The sequence below is a fragment of the Coloeus monedula genome (genome assembly GCF_965178545.1).
Source record: "Coloeus monedula genome assembly, chromosome: 1".
NCBI classification, from domain to species: domain Eukaryota; kingdom Metazoa; phylum Chordata; class Aves; order Passeriformes; family Corvidae; genus Coloeus; species Coloeus monedula.
In genome coordinates this window covers 62,462,039-62,482,160 of record NC_138781.1, presented here as the reverse complement: position 1 = coordinate 62,482,160, position 20,122 = coordinate 62,462,039, and positions in this window count along the sequence as shown.

Below are 20,122 nucleotides of genomic sequence, written 5' to 3'. Positions count from 1 at the left end.
AATTTGGATGTTAGGGATTTCTGTCTGTGAAATGACCTGAAATAAAACCCAGGTAATTTTCTTGCTTTTGTCTTTTCTTTTGTTGTTTGATAAGCAGCTGAATTCTTGCAGCCCAGAGACCGGTACTGTCTATTGAAGGAAAAAAATTTGTCAGGGGGAGACATGGGACAAAATGGCTGAAAATAAACTCTTCCTAGAGCCCTGATTTTGGTACCCCAGTGATTTCTATCCCAAGTAGAAAGAAATGTCAGGACAAGATTGTGTAGGATGAACGCATGAAAGAAGCTAATAAGAGGGTAGCACACAACAGTGCTCTTGCCATGGAAAACAGAAAAATGAGGAATTGTAGGAAGAAAGGAGGCATTGTGATCCTCCCCAGTGTGGTAGAAATGAGGAATGGCAAGCCACTGGTTAGTAGCTACAACTCTGCAGGCACTAAAACCAGTGATGGACTCAGAAGTTATCCCAAGCTGCCTCATTCCAGGTAGTTATCATAGATAAGAATTTTGTTGTCCACAATATACACAAGTATGATTGCTCTTTTGTGCACTGAGGACTGAATAATACTTCTATAATAGTTACTGCCTTATGGGATTAAGATGACTATTGAGGGCAGAAGAAAGGACACCAGAAAACTCTGCTAGATGAACATACATTATGTAAAATATACCAAACCACTGTCAGCTGCTAATGCTTTGCTACTGCACAAGAAGTTATTTTTCCTGTGTGCTGATTCACACTGGGAAACAGGCTGTGCAGGGATGTTCTCTTTAGAGGGAGGTGAAGTCTTGACAGATCTCTTGAAAGCTACTTTGTCATGAGCAAAATAAACAATGAAGAAGTCTATGCATTGGTCTATGCTGAAGTGGTGGCCATACATGTTGATGGAGGTTGATGGTAATGCTTTGGCAGTGATACAGCAACATTAGCACTACTTAAAGCTGGGATATTAGTTTGATGAAGAGAACCCTGGACAAAGAATTGGGTCTTAAGTCCAGCATTGACAATGTAAAGAGTTTGGACTGAAGTATGTCCAAGGCTGAACCTTTGTCCTAGAAGTAGTTTAAACAATGAAAGCATTTTAAATCTTGCATATTATTGCCTCTTATTCCCTGCATCTAGTTGGTTGTATTCCTCCAGTTTATTCCCCTAACATCTGTTTTTTTCTCTTTTGAGAACAGTGGTTTTTAAAATTAAGTGGCCATCATACCTGTTCTGTAATAAAACAGTGGGCACTACTTACTTACGGTACTTATTTACTAATATGACTTCAAGGTCATTCCCTACATCCCTGCACAGCCTGTTTGCCAGACAAGCTCTGGACTCCATAGCTGCCAAAACAGTCCAGCCATTTGCCCTGTTGTAAGTAGCTACAAATCTTTTTTATATCTTTATTCCACAGCAAAATCCAGCACAAATATTTGGTAGATGTAGGCAGCTCCTGCACAATCTTAAAAAAACCCCCAAAATTTAAGATGGAAAAAACTAGTTGAAGCAGATATAGTTGCTCACGGTATTTTTTTTTTTCGAGAGACAAATTTTAAGAAGAGTGACATCATTTGGTTTTTGTCTTCTTTTTTTTTTTCCCCTTAATTCCTCCCTCTTTTTTCCTTCTTCTCCTTTAGAAAATACTTTGACATATTTCAGTGTGATAAAAGCTGGACATAGATCCATCTTTGGAAGAATGTTGGGATGTAGTGTGGGCTTTTAAATGGAACTGGAAGAAATAATGAAATTGATGTTTCAAAGAGAGGTGAGTAAGGCATAGTTTCTTTTCCTTTTTAATTTACCATTTCACCTGCAGGGTGAAAACCACATGCCAAACAAAGAAAATAAAGTAACTTAGTTTTGATGATTTCAGATAATCCTTTCTTTGTGTGTGAAGGTAAAGTAAAATGCCAGTGTCTCTTACTCTTCTGTGTTTGAAAAAAAAAATCACTTTTAACCTTTTATTCAACATTATCATATTTGCTTGTTGTGGTTTCCCAAGGCTCTTATACCTTAACAATATCTGCATTGTGCAAGTGCTTTTGGATCCTGTTGTTATGTTACACACTTGTAGGACAAAAAGGCTAGCTCATGTTGCAGTGAGATATGTTTTTCATCTGCTAATGTGATTCTAGAGATAGAGCTTGAAGAATGGAGGGGAAGTGGAACTGCAAAGTGTTTAAACTCTGAGGGTGCAAATTAATACTGACAGTGAATGTTTAGGACACCAGAACCCCTTTAGAGTTGCATATGTTAAAGTAGTATTGGGTATTTACTTAAATTAAACGGTGTATTTACGTAAAATATTATTAAACCAATACTGGGTATTTATATTTATTATATAAGACAACTTAAGTAACAGATTTTGTCAAGCTCAATGTTCATTTTCTTATAATGAGAGCAGTTTATAGAGAAGGAAAGAAATGCTGCTGTGGACATTTTGTCTTACAAACCTTGGTGGGTAAGCTTAAAGCTTAGAACTACTTGCATAAAAAAGTTTAAATGCATGTTCCTTGTTTGGACACCATGGAAAATTAGTTTGACTTTTTAGGGAGTAGAGAAGCTGACTTATAAAAAACCCCACAACCCTCTTCCCCAAATCAAAACCAAAACCCATCACCAAACAACAAACAAAACATCCTCCAGCTGTTAGGTATTTGCTCAATGATGGGCAGAACAGGTAAGTGTTCAAGTCCTGGAAAAGTTAATGGGAACTGGATGTTTCACTTCTTTTACATCTAATTAATTTTTGCAAACCTATTGTCCATCAAAATGAGTTGCATTTGAATGAGTAGATTCCAGAAGTCCCTGAAGCAGTCCTGAAAATTTTATTTTTTTCCCTTCAGTGCCACACACAACCCTGCCACTCACCCTTTCTTAGTGTGCTGTAGACTGTTACAGCCTGCAGCTGAAGTATAAAAAATTCTTTGCCAGCTTAAAAATACTATGCCCTTCTGGTGGAAGAAACAACAAAGCAAACAGCAAACTAATTTGAAAATTTGAAACTCTACCCTTAAATATTTCATGATCACCCTCTCTAAAATACAAAATTTCGCTGACTGACTTTAGAATGCCTTCAGCAGAATGTAGGGATTGAAGGAGAAATTAAGGAAAGCATTATAGGAAAGGTTATAAACTTCTACTCACAAACTGAATTGTGATTTCAGTGTAGTATTCTTCCACTACTGCCTATAGGAGCAGGAGTCCAGAATAGATAGACCTTTGTGGTCGCATCTTATAGACTGATAGAAGTGACCATATTCTAAAGTTTAACCAGTGGTTACTGCTGTTGGTTTGCTTCCCTATTCTGTATGCTGGTCCTACTGGAAAAATAGATAAGAACCATGACCCTGACAGAGGTAGGAAAGACCAGTGGAAGTGGGAATACTTTGTCGTTGGAAACTGCAGCAATGTAAAAAGACAAGGACCCTCCCAGCAGGTACAAAGAGGAATCACTTTATTGCAAAACTCAGGCCTTTTTAACCAATTAGCCCTTTATCAGTTACATTCTTGTAAAGCACAACAAATATAATTCAACCAACCACCATAAACCATGATGTGAACATGGGATGGCTATATAACTTTTTTTCCATGGTTATGTAACTTGCTTTCTACCTCTAATTCAGCTGAGTCATTCCAGAATCCTTTTCTACTTAGCCGAAGTAACAGGAGTGAGCCATGATTGTACAAGGGTAACAAGGCCCTCATTTTGTATGGTTTTGCTTATCCACAACAGGAAACCTCAGCTCTTCAGGTAATTTTTAATGGACATCTTTAATAGTGTGTAGACACCCTACAGCAGGAGTGTACACAATATATGATCATGTGGCTATTGACTTTGTACTGGATAAGATGCAGAGTGGATAGCTGAGAGTAACATGCTATTGGACTAAACATTAATGTGCTCACCAGCTCAGTGCAGGTATGAGGTGAGTCCATGTTGGCCAGGCAGTTGTTAGTCGTGCAGGGAAGTGCAGCTCACCATTGTCTCAGACAGGGACAATTCTTGATCTTACTAGGTGTCCCACTTCTGACCCTCTTCTTTTCTCTGAAGGTTTTATAACTTTCCTTGTTATTTTTGAGTCCTTGAGTGACTATTTCTGATTATACAATTCCTTGATTTTCTCCCCCATTTGCTTATTTTGCTGACCTTATTTTATCCTCCATTTACAAGAATTTTTTTTTACCAAAGTCAAGTCAAGGTCTCTTGGATTTGCTAAGGTCCTTCCAAGGTCTTGACAAGGTCAAGACAAGTCTCAGGCCACAGTTAAATGAATCTCAAAAGTCTGGGCTATGAGCTACAGTTCTCCTCTTTGACGATTTAATTTTTTTAGATCATTAACGCCATTGACTCCATTAGGGTCAGGCATCAAGTTGAGTCGTCACTTACATCTTTATCTAGTGGGCTGCAGAAGGATTTGGAGTCTTAATGGCAGCACTCAAATCTAAACACAGTACTATCATGTATGCAAACACCAGCCTTGTTTATATTCCAACTGGCCATTAATTGGTATTTCAGTGTCAACCTACCACTGTTGAGGTTGTCATTGTTACATGAAAAAACTATCCAGGTGGAGCAGGAAGAAAGCACTGAATCATTACAATGATGGAGAATTTTTCATCCCATTCTCCTTGTGTTTTATTAACTCTTATATCTGATTAACCCTCTGTAGTTGCTGTGAGCTTATGGAATGTCCAGATGTGTAAAATTATTTTTTAATTACTAAAATTATTTCTTAAATATACTTCTCATAGTAGGAGACCTCTTTAATATAAGGTTTTTACACCAGAAGGATGCACTGAACTCTGGACAAGTTTTCATCTCTGTAGAACTGTTTTTGACAGCAAATGCCTTTATGAAAGATCTACTATCACCTTAAAATATTTATTCCTCTTCTTGTCTGTAGGTAATGAATTAATGAGGTCTATTTGGAATCTTGTCCTAGATATAAATTTTTCTATTGGCTATTCTGGTTTTATCATCAGTATGTGAAGTGGTTAGTGCATGTAGCAAACTTTTCTCTACCAAAGTTTGAGTGAGTGTCTTCTTCTATGACCTGTCACCATTCTATAAGAAGCCTAGCATTCGTAGTGTGGCAAAATCAGTGCTCTTTACATTATAATTTTGATATCAGGATGAAATTCAAGCTTCTACTAAAATTACAATTTTGTCAGGGCTGTGCCTGTATATTGTCCAAGTGTAATTAATGACTGATACCTTGGGCAGGTTAGGAACTTCCCAGCTGGTCTCTGCAGAGATGAGGAGGGCTGTTTGGTGACAGTGAACTCACTTGAGATAAGGTGATTTAACTTTTATCTTCAAATCCAGAACACTTGCAAGACATTTGAAGGCTGTGTTTTCTTCCTGAACACTGTCATCTGCCCAAAATTATGTGAGACTGGTAAGCTGAGTAGCTCTCTAGCATCGTTGCAGTGAGCTGCCTGGATCAGGCATTGCCTCATGCCCACCTGCCACCTCCTGCTGTGCAGTCTATTCAGCCAGCTCTTGCTTGAGGGTACTGGTGGGCACCTGTCCTGGTTTAAAAGACAGGTGTCTTCCAAGAAAGGCAGGAACCTTCCTGGAATGGAAAAGATTACCCCTCCCTCCAAATTATTGTAACTTTGAAATTATGGGGCTTTCAGGCAAAGATATTTGACTGAAAGGAATAACAAAATTAATCCTTCCAAAAGGAGTAACAGTTGTTTACTAGAAAATATATTTGTGTGTATATATACACACACACACACACACACACATATATATATAGAAACAGAGCAAACCGCAACCAACAACAAAACAGAAAAACAGTAACAGGATTCCTCCAACCCGTTAAGTGAATTTTTTCCCTTTTCGTGTAGTTACAACTGGCAGGGTGCGCTGCTGGCTCCTGGCGAGGCAGAGAGGCTGCAGTGACTCCCCCACAGCTTCAGGGGCTGCTGTTGGCTCCCAGTGAGGCAGAGGAGCTGCGATAATTCCCCCATGGCCTCAGGGGCACTCAGACGTGGGCTCGGGAGCCTCCTGAGGTGGTGGTGGGAGCTCGGGCGCGGATAAAGATAGAAGAGGCTCCCTGTGCAAAACTCACAGGGAGCAGCTGGTCTCGGTACCACTCCAGGCGGCAAGCTGAACTGTAGCAATGTCCCAGGAACAGTGGGCTGGAACAGTGGAAATGGTCTGGAACAGGGAGATGGGCAGACTCAGGGTAGTGAGCTAAACTATAGCAATGTCCCCAGAGCAGCCAAACTCCCTCTGTAACACACATGACCATTCTCCTCCATCACCAAGCCGAAACAGGGAGAGGCCAGCCCCCATCACCCAGCTAAGTCTCGGTTAGCCCCAAAACCTCTCCTGGCATTATACTGCAATTCCCGAGAAAAAATCCCCCCAGCTAGAGAGCTCACTCCCCAGCCAAAATTTCCAAACTCTTGTTCCCCTGGCCGACCCATTACAGTGGTATGTGAGAGTGCTTGGCCATTTCTTTTACTTCTTAATTACCTCCTATACATCTCCTGGACAACCCCTCCCCTTACAGCCTCTTCCTTTCAGGTAAGAAATGGGAGAAAACTCCCCAAAAAACCCAAACCCAGAACACCACTCCAAGCAATTAATCCTCTTTTGATTAACAACATTTTTCAAACTGTATTTTCCCCATCTCTTCCACTACTAGTGAAGTCTGTGTCTCAGAGCAGCCCACATAGCATGTCCACCACAATACCATTTCAAAGCCTGACCTCTAGCTCCTGCCTTGTACTGGAGATGGTGGCCTTTCTCTGGTGTTGTGATAGTTTCATGTGGGTGGCCCACCTGTGTATATGCACCTGCATGAAACTGATCTAAAGCTCACTGACACTGTTGGAGCTGCCCGAGGCACAACAGCGTCCAGCTGCAGACGTCCTTGGCTTCTGCTGCTGCAGGCAAGGATCAGCTGCAGCCTGCAGGGAAAGCTGCCAGCTGCAGCAAGGAGGGAAAGCTGACTCCTTCGCAAGGAGCGAGCCCCAAACAAAGGTGGTGTAAAAGCGTTGGCAGAGCCAAAGGATGAGAAAGAGGTCTCTATGCAGGTTCCAGCTGCTCTCTAGCCGGTGGAAAATTCAGGGACAAAGACCGGAAAAAGGGGGAAAGCACAGTATTTCATACGGGGGTGGAACAAAGGGAAACAACCAATGGGGATCGAGTGAGGAGTAGGACATGACCAACGGGGATAACTTAGGGGAGGGAATTACATGAGTAGACCAATGGGGCATCGAAGAAGGGTGAACTTTCCAGAACTAATACATAAGCAACTAATGGAAATGCATAAACATGAACTTATACATGAAACTGGGTGGAGAATTCCTGAACCAATAAACTTAAAACATGTAAACTAAGAACCACTAGGAACATGGGAACTCGCTGTAACCAATGGGTGAGTATCAGACCTCTGTGTTCTGGAGGCTTGTTCAGAAGTTCTCTGAATGCTCTGCTGCAGTGGCCATTGTTGCTTGCCCTGCAACAGGTCGTTCTTCCTTTTCCTTTAGTTTCACGCTTCCATGCTGTCCTGGAAATATGTGCTCGCAGTGTAATTTTTTTTTTTTAATCTGGTCCAGGTCAGACACCTGTGTGTCGGATGGTCTAAGAATCACTTTGAGTGTTGAATTTTGCTTGGAGAATATGTACCTGAGATACCAAATGCAGCCTTTTGCAGCAGACATACACTGTTGAGCCTATGATTGCTGATTCTGTTCCTTAAACACTGTATGCTGGTCCTACTGGTCTTAAATTTTGACTCCTTGAAGTAGCAATCATTCAATATTCTGTGTTCTGGAGATCTCAGAGCTGAACAAGCTGACTTGGCAATCAGGGAGAGCTTCAGGAGACGAGTGCAAAGTTCTGGCTGACAGGGTATTAGTAATAAGAAATGTTCATACTGCTATCAATCTGTGGCAAATGATATCTGCCTTCTGCTTTTTGCATAATGGACAACACCTCTGAAATTCAGAAGTCCATGAATGTTCTCCTGGTTCTGCAAGTTTGGTGAAGCTAAGGCAAAGATTGTGACACTTGTCAGATAAATAACTTTGTCAGCTCACTTTACCATGTACTTCTTTGTCCTGAGGAGTTGCTGGGTGGCAAGAGAGGGAACTATGATTTTTCAGCTGTACAGACCTGGTTAAAAGACTTGCAGTAGAATTAATGAAGAAAATGCAGTAAATCCACAACACAAGCCCTGAAGATTATTAACTACTGTTTAAACTATAAAGAAAATTACTTCACCATTGTTCACATAGCTTTGTTGACCTGTATGTGTTAAGGGTTATTAGTGTACTATTGCAAAAAAAAAAAAAAAAAAAAAAAAAAAAAAAAAAAAGAGGAAAAAATATTCTGATGTTGTGAACTAAAAATCTGTCAAATTTCTTGCATCATGTTCCTTGCAAGGAGGGACTACTCCTCTTGTACCTGCAGCCCAACACCTCAGCCTTTCTTTGCTCCTTACTCTTTACTCATGCATCAGAAAGAAGGAGGATCTGTGACCAGCTGCAGCTGTTGCCTGGAGTTGTACAGGAGGAGTGACTGTCCCAGGGCCTCCTTGCTTAGCAGGGCCCAGAACATAAAATGATGGTCCTGGCAGGCACTTGTCACTGGAAGCTGCATCCCACATATTCTCTCTCCACACATGACCTGATGCACTAGGGAGTCCATGAAACCCAACAGGAGGATGTTGGGAAGAAACTTGAAAGAAATTCATTTACTGCTTGTTTCAAAGTATTCTGAACTATTGGTCTAGAAAGAAATTTTGTTAGGAGTCTTGACTTGGTAAACACTGAAAATTGTATTCTATTTTATTTATGACTAGTTGAAGGATATATATTGTTCTTTCTGGGAGATTTTGCTTTCTTTTTGGAGCAGAGTTTCACAGAGTAATTACTTAATATGAAAATCATCAAAAAGACCAGGATGTCTCTTAAATAAAGATATTTTTCTTGAATCACTGCAAAGTTTTGGCAGGCTACATTTAAAGTGCAGATACAGAAATATCAGACTAGATTCCCCTAACTTTCAGGATTTTACTCTTGTAGAAAACTGGAGGAACATTCAACAGGCTCAAAACAACCAGGTGGGAAGCGATTGGGGAACATGGAGAGGGTCTCCATAGGTGGGGTGGTGCACAGCACCCCTATCCCCTTGAGCCTGCGTGCATGAACGTTTGAAATGTCGGCTGGTGGTCTGCACTGTAATGGGGAGCAATCAACCTCATGGGACTTCTGGGAACATTCTGCCTTTGTGTAAAGCACAGATGTGATACTTAAGAGCTGAAATTAGCATAAGCTCACCTGGAGGAGGGCCTCAGTGGACCAGAACAGATAAAAGGATAGTGAGACATGTTGAGTGGCACGCTCCACTACCCTGGATTTAAAAGCTGCTGAGACCATGCTAGATCCTAGGGTGGTAACCATCTACCTTTCTTTCTCCATTTTATTTATTTCTCTTTCTTTTCCTTCTCCTAGCTTCTTCTTCTCAAAATATATTTTAAGCCAGACCAAAAAATCCAGTCAATGCTTTGTTTAATGCCTTGTTCTATCTGCAGGTTTTAGAGTTGGCAAGTAAAATAGTTTGTTATTGAACCTCCTGAGAATTTTGTTGTTTTTTCCATGCACCACCTGTAACTATTTTCTTGGTCCAAGTTGCCTGTTTTTACAAAGGTGTACAAAGGCTGCATGAATCTAAAGGAAACTAATTTCTTCCTGCATTACTTTTTGTAGTCTGCTGGCTCTGTGTGAGCACTTGGTATTGGTTATCAGATAGAGAGTATTGAAAGAGATTGCTCAAGAGTTTGTCTTCTAATCAGAAATAATATGTGCAAAGTATTTATATCAGCATAACAACACAAAAATATATTTAGCTTATCTCTAAAGCTAATTGCCTCATGTATCACCTCCCTGAAATGTGTATTTAGTTACTATGTATTCTACTTAAGTCATGAATTTGTGAATACTTGCCGTAAATATATAATTAAATGAAAATAACAGTTTCTAAACAATAATGGAAAAATTTCTCTGCTGCTTTAAGTTCTGTTTTAATCCTGTATCCAGAGTCAGGGGTCAGGAAGAATTTTTTGCTTGGGTGGGATTAGTGACTACTATGTGTGTTTTCTTGCTTGACTCTTGATTTTTTTGCTATATCTTGAAAAGGGGACTGGGACCTGCTTTCTTGAAAGTTCTGAGAATTTTCATGTATCAAGGCTCCTACCAATGCAGGGACCTAAAGTATCACTGCTGCCTTGGGTGTACTGCCCTTGGTCTCTGTCACTGTTCTCTGGACCATTGTACATTCAAGGCCTGCAGCTCAGTTTGGCATGTGAGATTGTCTAGTGACCTGAGGAATGCAGAGTTATAGAGGCAGAAATGTCTTGAGCTAAATAGCTTTATTTTTGCTGCCTATGATTGTAAGTTTGTGTATCCCATGATCCTTACCAGTTGTCATATTACCGTGCTACTATGTGGTTGGGGTACTCAGAACACTAAAATTGATCTTGTGTAGTGGTTTAGGAATGATATCCCCCAATTTAGTGCACGTACCAAAATTCCACTGGCACTTGCTTCCCTCTTGCTTCCAGTTGGATGCACAAAAGACAAAGATTAAAGGTTGAGATAAGGACAAGTTAGTGGAAGCAGCAATAAGATAAGAAAACAAATGGTAGCAGCAACAATTACAAAAACGTACAAAGAGAGAGGGTGATTTACATGAAAAATGCTCACCAAGACTGAGTCAATGAAAACCAGTGGTGGACAGACCCTCCACCTGCCATGCTTTCCCCTGACCTCAAACCATGCCCACCTTCTTCTTGGGAGGAAGAGTCCCTTAGTTCTACCTGCTGATGACGACGTGAGGTGGTATGGAATAAAAACCTAGACACATCCACATGGCTCCAGACTCTGCTGCTTCATGGCTAATGGGAAAAAAATAATTCTGTCCTTGCCAAAACCAGGACATCTTGTGAGAAGAAAAATGGTAAAGCTAAATAATTTTAGTAAAGAACAAATTGTGTTGGAGTTGCATGAAGGAGCCAGACTGTCCTATTATGTACATAAAGAGGATGAAACCAAATGGATTTTTAAAAATCACCTACTTCCTTGCTCCCCTTCCCCCAACTCTAGAAATACCACTGTGTGTTAGTGTGTGTAGGTAGAATGAATAAAGAGTTCTCCTGACACATTGCTCTCTCTGCAGTCCAAGATGTTTCTCTGCCCATCCATTCTTCTGTATATTCCCTTGTCTCTCCTGAAATCATTCAGGTTATCAGGATGAGGTTGTCTGATAGCTTGTTTGCACATAGCATACTGTAGTGGCAGTCTCATGGATAGTTGTTCTGTTTTACCACAACTTAGTATCTGCGCTTTACTGTGAACAACTGGGGACCTCTTCTGTTTTTTCTGCCATTGGTATAAGAGAAAAATTTGCATGGCTGAAAGTATTTGGTGATTTAGGTGGTTTTCAGGCAATGCCTCTTCTGCTCCTGGCCCTTCTGAGTAGGCTGAGAACATGATGTCCATCAAAGGTAGGTTTATGGGGACTGGCTGTCCCCTTGACATTGCCAGACTTTGGACAGGCAAGGTGCCATGGAAGAGTCCTTGCTGTATGGGTATGGACAACTCCAAACCCCTACCTGGTCACAGATACAGCAGTTCTGAAGAGCCAGTGCTTACTATTTCCAACCTTCTAGTGAAGAAATTACTCTGATTTCTCCTGGTACTTAACAATGCAGGGCAGGATTCAGTTCCTGTACAGCCATAGACTGAATTTTTAGGCAGATGAATTAGTCAGATAGGCCCTTCCTGCATGCAAAGAAAAACAGTGTAGTATGATCCCATCTCTGGAGGTACCTATGCTTCTTCCTTGATTACAGAGGGTGTCTACCTGGTTAACTTAGGCTGAATTTTCAGATGGCTTTTCAGATGGCTGGTATTTAAATGAAATTAATTGCTTTCTAGGCTTCCAACTTTCTGCAAAGGTAGTTCAAAGTCCTGGGATGACAGCTTCCAGTTGCTTAGCCCAGAGTAGGTTAGAAAGAAGTAGATGGCAGCCAAATGGAATTATATTTCGTACAGGGTCTCTTATACTTGAAATAGTATACAACATCTCTAAACTAGTTTTGTTGCATCAGATGTTTTAGGAAGATGTGGGGTTTTATAGATATATAAAAAATACCTATCTGGAAATTCTTGATACACTTGCTTTTCAAATAACTTTTAAAAATCAGATTAAAGGAATAAGATAAATGGAAATCTCATTACAGGCTTTGACAACAATGGAATTCTCTTTATGAAAAATATGCTTGTTGAATCTCTGACTTTTTGGTAACAGTAAGATATTAGCTTACACTGTATATAATTCAAGGGAAGCTTCAGTAGTTTGAGTATGCTAATGATTAAAGCCTTCATTATGGGAACCTAGTTTTTAATGATTCAGTGGCTTGATCAGAGCAATAAAATTAGTTAATATTGAAATGGAAGTAAATCTGCTATGTATATGTTGATGGTAGGTCTGATACCTGTTGCTCATTTCCTGTAGCATGGCCTCCAAACTGCTACTAACTATACAGGGAACCCAGAGTGACTGCCCTTAAATTCAGCACTTACTATTACATAGTGTGGAAACCTTCTCTTCTCTTTCCTTTCAGAGAAGTATTTGCTGATTTAATTCTTCTGTGGACAAGGCAGCTTTGCACTGACCTTCTCTCAAGAGATGGGGTAGAACAATGACCAGTGTATTGCACATGCTATACAAGGTGTTTGTGTGTGTGCTACTATGGTGTGTGGGGTTGTGCTATGTGTATATTTAAAATCATCTTTCTGAGGCTTAATTTCCATTTAATCAAGTAGATCTGTATCAACACAGAAAACAGATAGCTCTGCAAATAGGATATAGGCTACATTCATGTAGCATGAAGATCTGGTCAAAACCCTTAGGTCTAGGAACTGGGTAGCTGTAGCAGGCAGTCTAGTTTTTAATACCTTTTAAAAGTTGGAGTTGTGTCTTGTTTTACTTACTTGTGTTTGTATGATTGAAGAAGGAGCAGCTGGCTTAGGGAGGGAATGGCTTGGAGCACATGTAGGGAATTAGGTTGTTCATGTTAGCTGGATACTTCTTAATTTTTCTAGATAACTTGAAGGGCATGGTTTTCATGGTAACTCAAACACATTTATTCAAATTGTGTTTTGGAATGGATCAAGTGTAAAAATCTAGTCAAAAGTAACATCTGCAGTTCAGGTAAAAACAAGTATACGCTCAGTGTATATGAAAATAGAGAAAAGCAATGCTCTCAACTCCTTTGGGAGGAAGGATATGTAATTAATTTACCATGTGGAACAACGATATGTTAAAAGCCAAATACTGACATGAGTAGGCCGGCATTCAGGACAGTGGCTAAGAAGCACCACAGTTCAGTTTTTCCTCCAGGCTGGAAGAAAAGGAGCAGTTCCTGATTCTAAGAGCTAAGGAAGCTTTTCTGAATCTGGTGAAGTTGCACTGATTTGTACTGTCAAAAGATCTGCTTTCTTACTCTGTCTATTGTAGTGTGCACTCAAGATTTTCACATCATAGATAAATCATCTCAGTGAATTCCTTTAGTAAAATGAAATACATTTTAAACTAGATTTGTAGAATAGAGAGGACAGAAGAAGAGAACAATTCAGGGTTGAATGGGAGGACACACAGTAGTGGTATAATGTGTGAATTGGAAAACAACTTATTTTTCAGTATTTGGCTGCTGTTGTGGTTTAGCCCCAGCATGCAGCTGCTCACTCACTCCTCCACCAGTGGGATGGGTGAGACAATTGGAAGAAGATGAGAAAACTCCTGCGTTGTGACAAAGTTTAATAGGTAAAGAAAAAGCCATGCACACAAGCAAAGCAAAACAAGGAATTCATTTCCCACTTCTATTGGGGAGACAAGTGTTCAGCTTTTCCCAGGAAAGCAGGGCTCCATCACACATAATGGTTAGTTGGGAAGACAAATGTCATAATGCCAGATGTCCCCTGCCTCTTCCTTCTTCCCTGCCACTTTATATACTGAGCATGATGTCATATGATATGGACTATCATTTTGGTCAGTTGGGGTCAGCTGTCCTGGCTGTGTCTTTTGTCAACTTCCCACGCATCCCCAGTCCCTTTGCCAGCATGGCAACATGTGAAGCAGAAAAGGCTGTGTCAGCACTCCTTAGCAATGATTAAAACATCTGTATATTACCAGCATAAATTCGAAACACAGCCCCATACTAGCTACTGTGAAGAAAATTAACTCTACACCAGTCAAAATCAGCACAACTGGCTACTGTTCAAAACATCAGGGAGAATGATACCTACTGGGGAATCAAATGGGTCACTGCTGTCCTCCTGTGTGGTGACTTTTCAGGAGGGCTAGCTGGAAGGAATGAAGGCAAAACATGAACAAAGTAAACATGGTGCAAGTACCATGAGGATCAGAAATCTCTCTGGCAAGATAGAAATGAAATCTTTCAGTATCGCTTTAATTGCAGTATATTCCCATGAATATTGTTGGAAGCAGAAGCCTATCTTTACTACATGTATATGACAAAATCATGTAGTGTTAATTCTTTTGCAAGCTGTTTTTAACACTGTTATCTCAAGTTTTTTTTGCTGAGTAATGGTATAAGTTTTATTGGTTCTGATTTTGGTTGACTTGCTTTGAACAGCTGCTTGCTGTAATACAGAGAATCACATTACACTGGAGAATCATAATTAAGTAGTGTGCTGAACAAGACCAAAGAAATAAAATGAAAACATAAAGACAAATGAAATCTGATCAAGCAGCACTGTTTAGACAAGACTGGAATTAGAGCACTTAAAATGTTTTGCTGTTGAAACTCTATTATTTTTTAAAACCCTCTCCCCCCTACCCCCCATCCCAAACAAGGAGAAAATTTTCATTTAAAAAGTGAAACTACACTTGGAGGCAGGGCTGCTTTTGGCCTTTGTGGTACTATGGACTACAAGTTAGTGTATGAAGAAAATACATAGGGATAAGTGTATTTATGGGGATCTTTAAAGCCTTCCTGTTCTCTTTTCCTGCTGGAGCTTCTTTCCCATTGTTTACCTTTGCAAATATCCAGACCAGATGCTCCTTCACCACTTTGTTTTTCCTGATTGCAAGTGCACTGGAAAGCTATATGATTATAGTAGTTGCTAATATTGCATTTTTTACTGGACACAGTACAGAAGATGGGCATTACTGCTGCTAGCAAATTGCATCTAGTTGGAAGAGGATCAGACTTACCATATTACTGTTGGCAAGCAATCTGAAGAAAGCTTAAGTTATTGCAAATGATCCCCATGCTCAGCTTAAGCCTCTTCACTAAACTACCTCCTCCAGCTCTCAGATGCCTCACTCTCTCTGGGTACCTAAGAAAGAGCTTCTCCAGAGAGTGATTCAGATTTTAGGAACTCAGACTCATCTTTGTGGCTCACTGCTCACTGCAGTGGGAGCCTCAGTGTTCCTCATTTAGGTAACTCAGCCAAGTGCCTGAAATTAGATGATGTAGATTCCTCCTGTGCTTCTAAAGAGAATAATGAATTTTCTCTGAGTTGCAGATCTGCTTGAAATAGTTAAGATGAAGTCCAAGCTCAAAATAATACTACAATGTTTTTTTCCTTTCCTGTGCCTGGTATTTACTGGATGCACTTGGATTTTCACCCATGATGTGAAATCACTTTAAATAGGACAAAATGTGTGTTTATTGGGAAATATAAATTGGCATAAACCAAGAAGATATTCCAGCAAACTGAAGACTATTCCTTTTTTCAGCTTGTGACAAGGGAGAAAATGGTAAAGCCCGAAGCAAGCAGAAAACATCAGAACAGCTGATGCTAAACAGCTTTTATTAAAAAGTCATATTGCCTTCTGGCTGCCTCCCCTGCCTCCCCTAAAAATAACTTATATGTGGTGAATAGTCCCGACAATGACAACCTCTGATAATATCTTCACAACATGCAGATGGAGTGCTTCTAGGAAACGGTAAAAACTTTCAGGGAAGAATAGCATCTTATTACAGGTTGCACCTGTAATACCTAAGTTCATTGTTGATTGTGAGAAATACACCCAACGCCTCAGGGGATTTCAGCTGAATTTCTTTTCTGAAATTTGAAATTTTCTTCAAAAGTTATCAATTTTTAGTGCATCATGCCCAGTTGCATAACTCTTCTTTGGGATATTAAATGTTTTCAGGTGACATTGATACTAGTGGTGAGACAGCCCTCTAAAACTTCTCTGAAAAATATGTGCTTGTAAAAATTATTAAATTGAAGTTTGTGGAAATTCAGTGGTGGAATCAATATTTTCAAAGGCAGCAGCTTCCTTGTGCTTCTGTGGTCTCTCTCACTGGAATCCACTGTCTCAGGGGTTCCTTATCACTAGAAATCCTGCGTGAGGGGGATGCCTCTGCCACCCATGTGATCACTCCTCACCTTTGGATTCATAGCCAGAAGGCTTCAGAATTGATATTGAGTATTAGGCTAAAGAGCAACCAGGTAGTGAGAAGGAGAAAGGTTCAAAACAAACAATAGCAGTAAGTGTTCATGCAATATTTAGTTAAGCTGTAGACCTCTCTGATGTAGGATGCTGAGGGTGCTAAAGTTTAAGCTGATTAAAGAGAAAACTTTGGACTGTTTATGAACACACAGAATACACAGATAGTCCATGAGGTACCCAAACCGGTGGTGATTGGATACCGAGTATCACCAAAGTCTGCCTTGTTCTTGATAATTTTTAACATCTTTATAATTTTTTAAGCATTTACTTCTGGGCACTGATGGAGATATGATACAGAGCTGGATATAGGGCACTGTTTTCAATGGACCTTTGGTCTTATCCAGGATGGCTGTATTTGTTTTTTCTTAGTATTCAAAGTTGAGTTGTCCATTGATTTAGGATACCAGACACATTTCTGAAAAGATGAAAATTCAGACTTCCTAGTTCTGAAAACTTCAGTGGCTATAAAAGTCACTATAAAAGTCATATGGGTACCTGGGACTTAAATTTATCACTGTTCCTGTGAAATTTGCTTGTGTTAGGAACTAAGTAAAGATGAGCACAGGTATGAAAAACCAGGAGGATAGAGTTTCAGCCCTCTTGAAGTGAGTGGGGAATTTTTTCCTTGACATTTATGGAGCTAGAATTTTATTTAATGCTCTCATTTTCCATTTCTCACACTCTGTGAGCCAGGGGATACAAGACTGAAAGAAAAAATTATGCCTTTAGTTAATACAAAGAAGTATTTATCCATGGAACTGATTATTTTAGATTATATTTGGAAAGTGTAAACTGCAATTAAAAATCTTTTAGTCTTGCTGAGGCAATTTTACATAAATAGTATGCCTTTTCATACTGAAGGTCAGAAAAGGACTGCTTAGAAACAGGAAGTGTTTCCTATTTGTTATAGGTGGCTGTTTTTTCACTACTTTCTCCAGCATGTATTTTGGAGATTTGGATAGGTATTTGATCTTTGGTTAAAACAGACTTCCTGAAAACATGCAAACTCTTCTACACATAGGAAAGTAAAGGCAAAATATCAAAGTAACTGCTGTTTTATGGGCTGCCAAATCAAAAGTTATCGCATATACTGTGGTCTTTTTCAGCAATAATAATAATTTACACTGTGCTTTCTACCTCAAAGGATGTCCAGGTGGTTTACAAATGACACATCTATTGGTCTACATGGCAGTGAACTGGAGGCACAAGACTAGTCTGGTGATCTGTATTGGTACTTCCTGGCAGGGGAAGGTAAAAAAATGTACTATACACTGAATGAATCTGTAGGAATTGTTTGGCATAGCAGGATGTAAATGCAGACTTGAAATCTAGCCAAGACCTGAACAGCAAAATGCAAAGAATCAGATAGGATCAAGTATCAAGTTTCTGATACAATTTGGTAATTCTTTGAGCAGCTGGATTAAATTTTAACTAGAGTTGGGAAGAAACTGTTTTCTTATTGGAAAACTTGCAGGTCAAAACCTTTATCTTTTCACCCCAATGTGATTAACTCTGGAGTTTTGAATGGAGAGAGCATCCCTCTGCAACCAGCCAGTTAAGGGCCCTCTCCAGCAGTATGGAAAATCTGGCTTCTAAGCTTATTTGATCACTTTACCTTCCTGAGTGATTGTCTTTATTCTTTGTGGTGTAAATATTCACTTTGACCTAAATGAGCTTATCAAACTACTCCAATTGTTTGAATTAGTATTAGTTGGGCCTTGAACAAGTATTGTAAGGTAGCTCCAGAGTGCTCAGCCACTGAATGGCCAGGTCATTTTTTCTCCGGCAATCTGTACAAAGTGGCTGAAACACCAGTGATGGAGCTCAGAAATGAGCAGCGCAGCAGTAGCTTGGTGGTCTGGATACTCTCCTGAGAAGAGAAATGCTAATATAATTCTCCTGCTTCCTGCGTGAGTATGTGGTCCAAAGCCAAGGAGGAAGCAGGACTGTCTCCACCTGCCTATTTTTTGGAAGAACATTTCTCCTCCAGCTTAGAAACTTGACTGAAACTTCATCAAATCATTGCTGGTATCTTCCCACAATTTTTCTTTATGAATAAATGTTCTATGGTATAAGAAGAAAAATGGTGTCAGCAAATAATTAAATTTAAAAGAAACCCAAACCTGATAGTTCCAAAATATTGAAACTGTTAAGGTTCCTTCCCTTTCATTTAGGTAACGTTTAACTTTCTGCTTTCTAAATATAGTATGAATCATTCTCTATGCTTTTGCTGTCTTATATGATCTATAAGACCAGTGCCAGATAAAACAATTCCTTAGAAATATTTTATACTTGGATTATTTTCCTACATTATTTTGGAGAGGCGCCTACATGATGGATTTCAGTAAACTGCATGAACAATCTTCACTGCAGTAGCTATAGAGTGTCCATAAAGAGCAGCAACTCTTTTAAATTCTGGAACTATTGCCTACACTTTTGATGTCAAAAATAATTGCAGGTGCAGGTGTTGGAAATGTTATATGTAAGTAGTTGGTTTTGTTTCAAAACAATGACGTATTAAAAAAGCCCAACAAACCCTCATTGCTAGAAGCTGTTTTCTTAATGAACTTGTCTTATATTATTGAACATCCAAATAAATAATAAAAGCTAACAAAAAAAAGCTCTGTTTGGCTTAGGCTCTCCACTATGGTAGAACTAAGTGGAATTTAAATTAACAGCTGGACTTCAGTAGTGATTCTCTTCCATCCTTTGAAGAGAGGGGATTTTAAAAGTGCAGCATTTCCAGCTGACTTCAGCTTTTGTTGAGAAACCAAGGTAGGGTGGAGGTTTGTACTTTAAACATGACCACATTTGCTGATATTTTGTAAACCTTTAGGTGTGCATTGAGCAAGCTTTTAGTAAACTGTGTCCTGGCTATTATTTTGGTGGTAGTTTTCTTGAAACTTAGTGTTTCCAAGGGGTTTCTATCCAGACCAATGCAAAACTTGATGCATTTATGTGGAATTTATGTTTATTCTTGGGAACATAAAAAATGTGAACATTTCAATAGCACAGTTATAGTTTTTATATATATTACAAGAGAAGAGAGAATTGCACAGATTTATGTGTACTGGAATCATTAAGATGCTGACAGTGTTTTCTTAGATGCATACTCATGAAACTTGAGCTTGCTGCTGGCCTTCTGTGAAAACTTTGCCAGCCTTGACTCTAAATTTTGTCTGTTCTTAGGATTTGTCTGTCTTTTTCAGTGGGTTGCTTGCACGTGCTCTGAGTCAACATTTCCAAACATTACTAGGTAAAAAAACTACAGAGATGAGTTTGCAAACCATGTGATAAACAAAAAGGAGGAGGAAGAGTTTGGAAGACGGTTTTGTGTGTGTGCGCATGCGTGAACATTTTGCTCAACTTATCAACATTACTGCTAAATTACATGTTGTTTTCCCATATTCTTTTTACTGTAAATATTCTATTTACTGATAATCTCTAGTTCTTTGCTCTCAGTTGGGTTTCTAGAGACTTGCTGTTTACATAAGTAGCAGATGACTGTTGGTGTACTGTATTTGGGTTGATTCATTATATTTTGAATTATTAAAACAGGCTGCTTCTATTTGAAGAGCTGAAATCTGAGCACAATTTGCTGCAAGTCAAATTCCC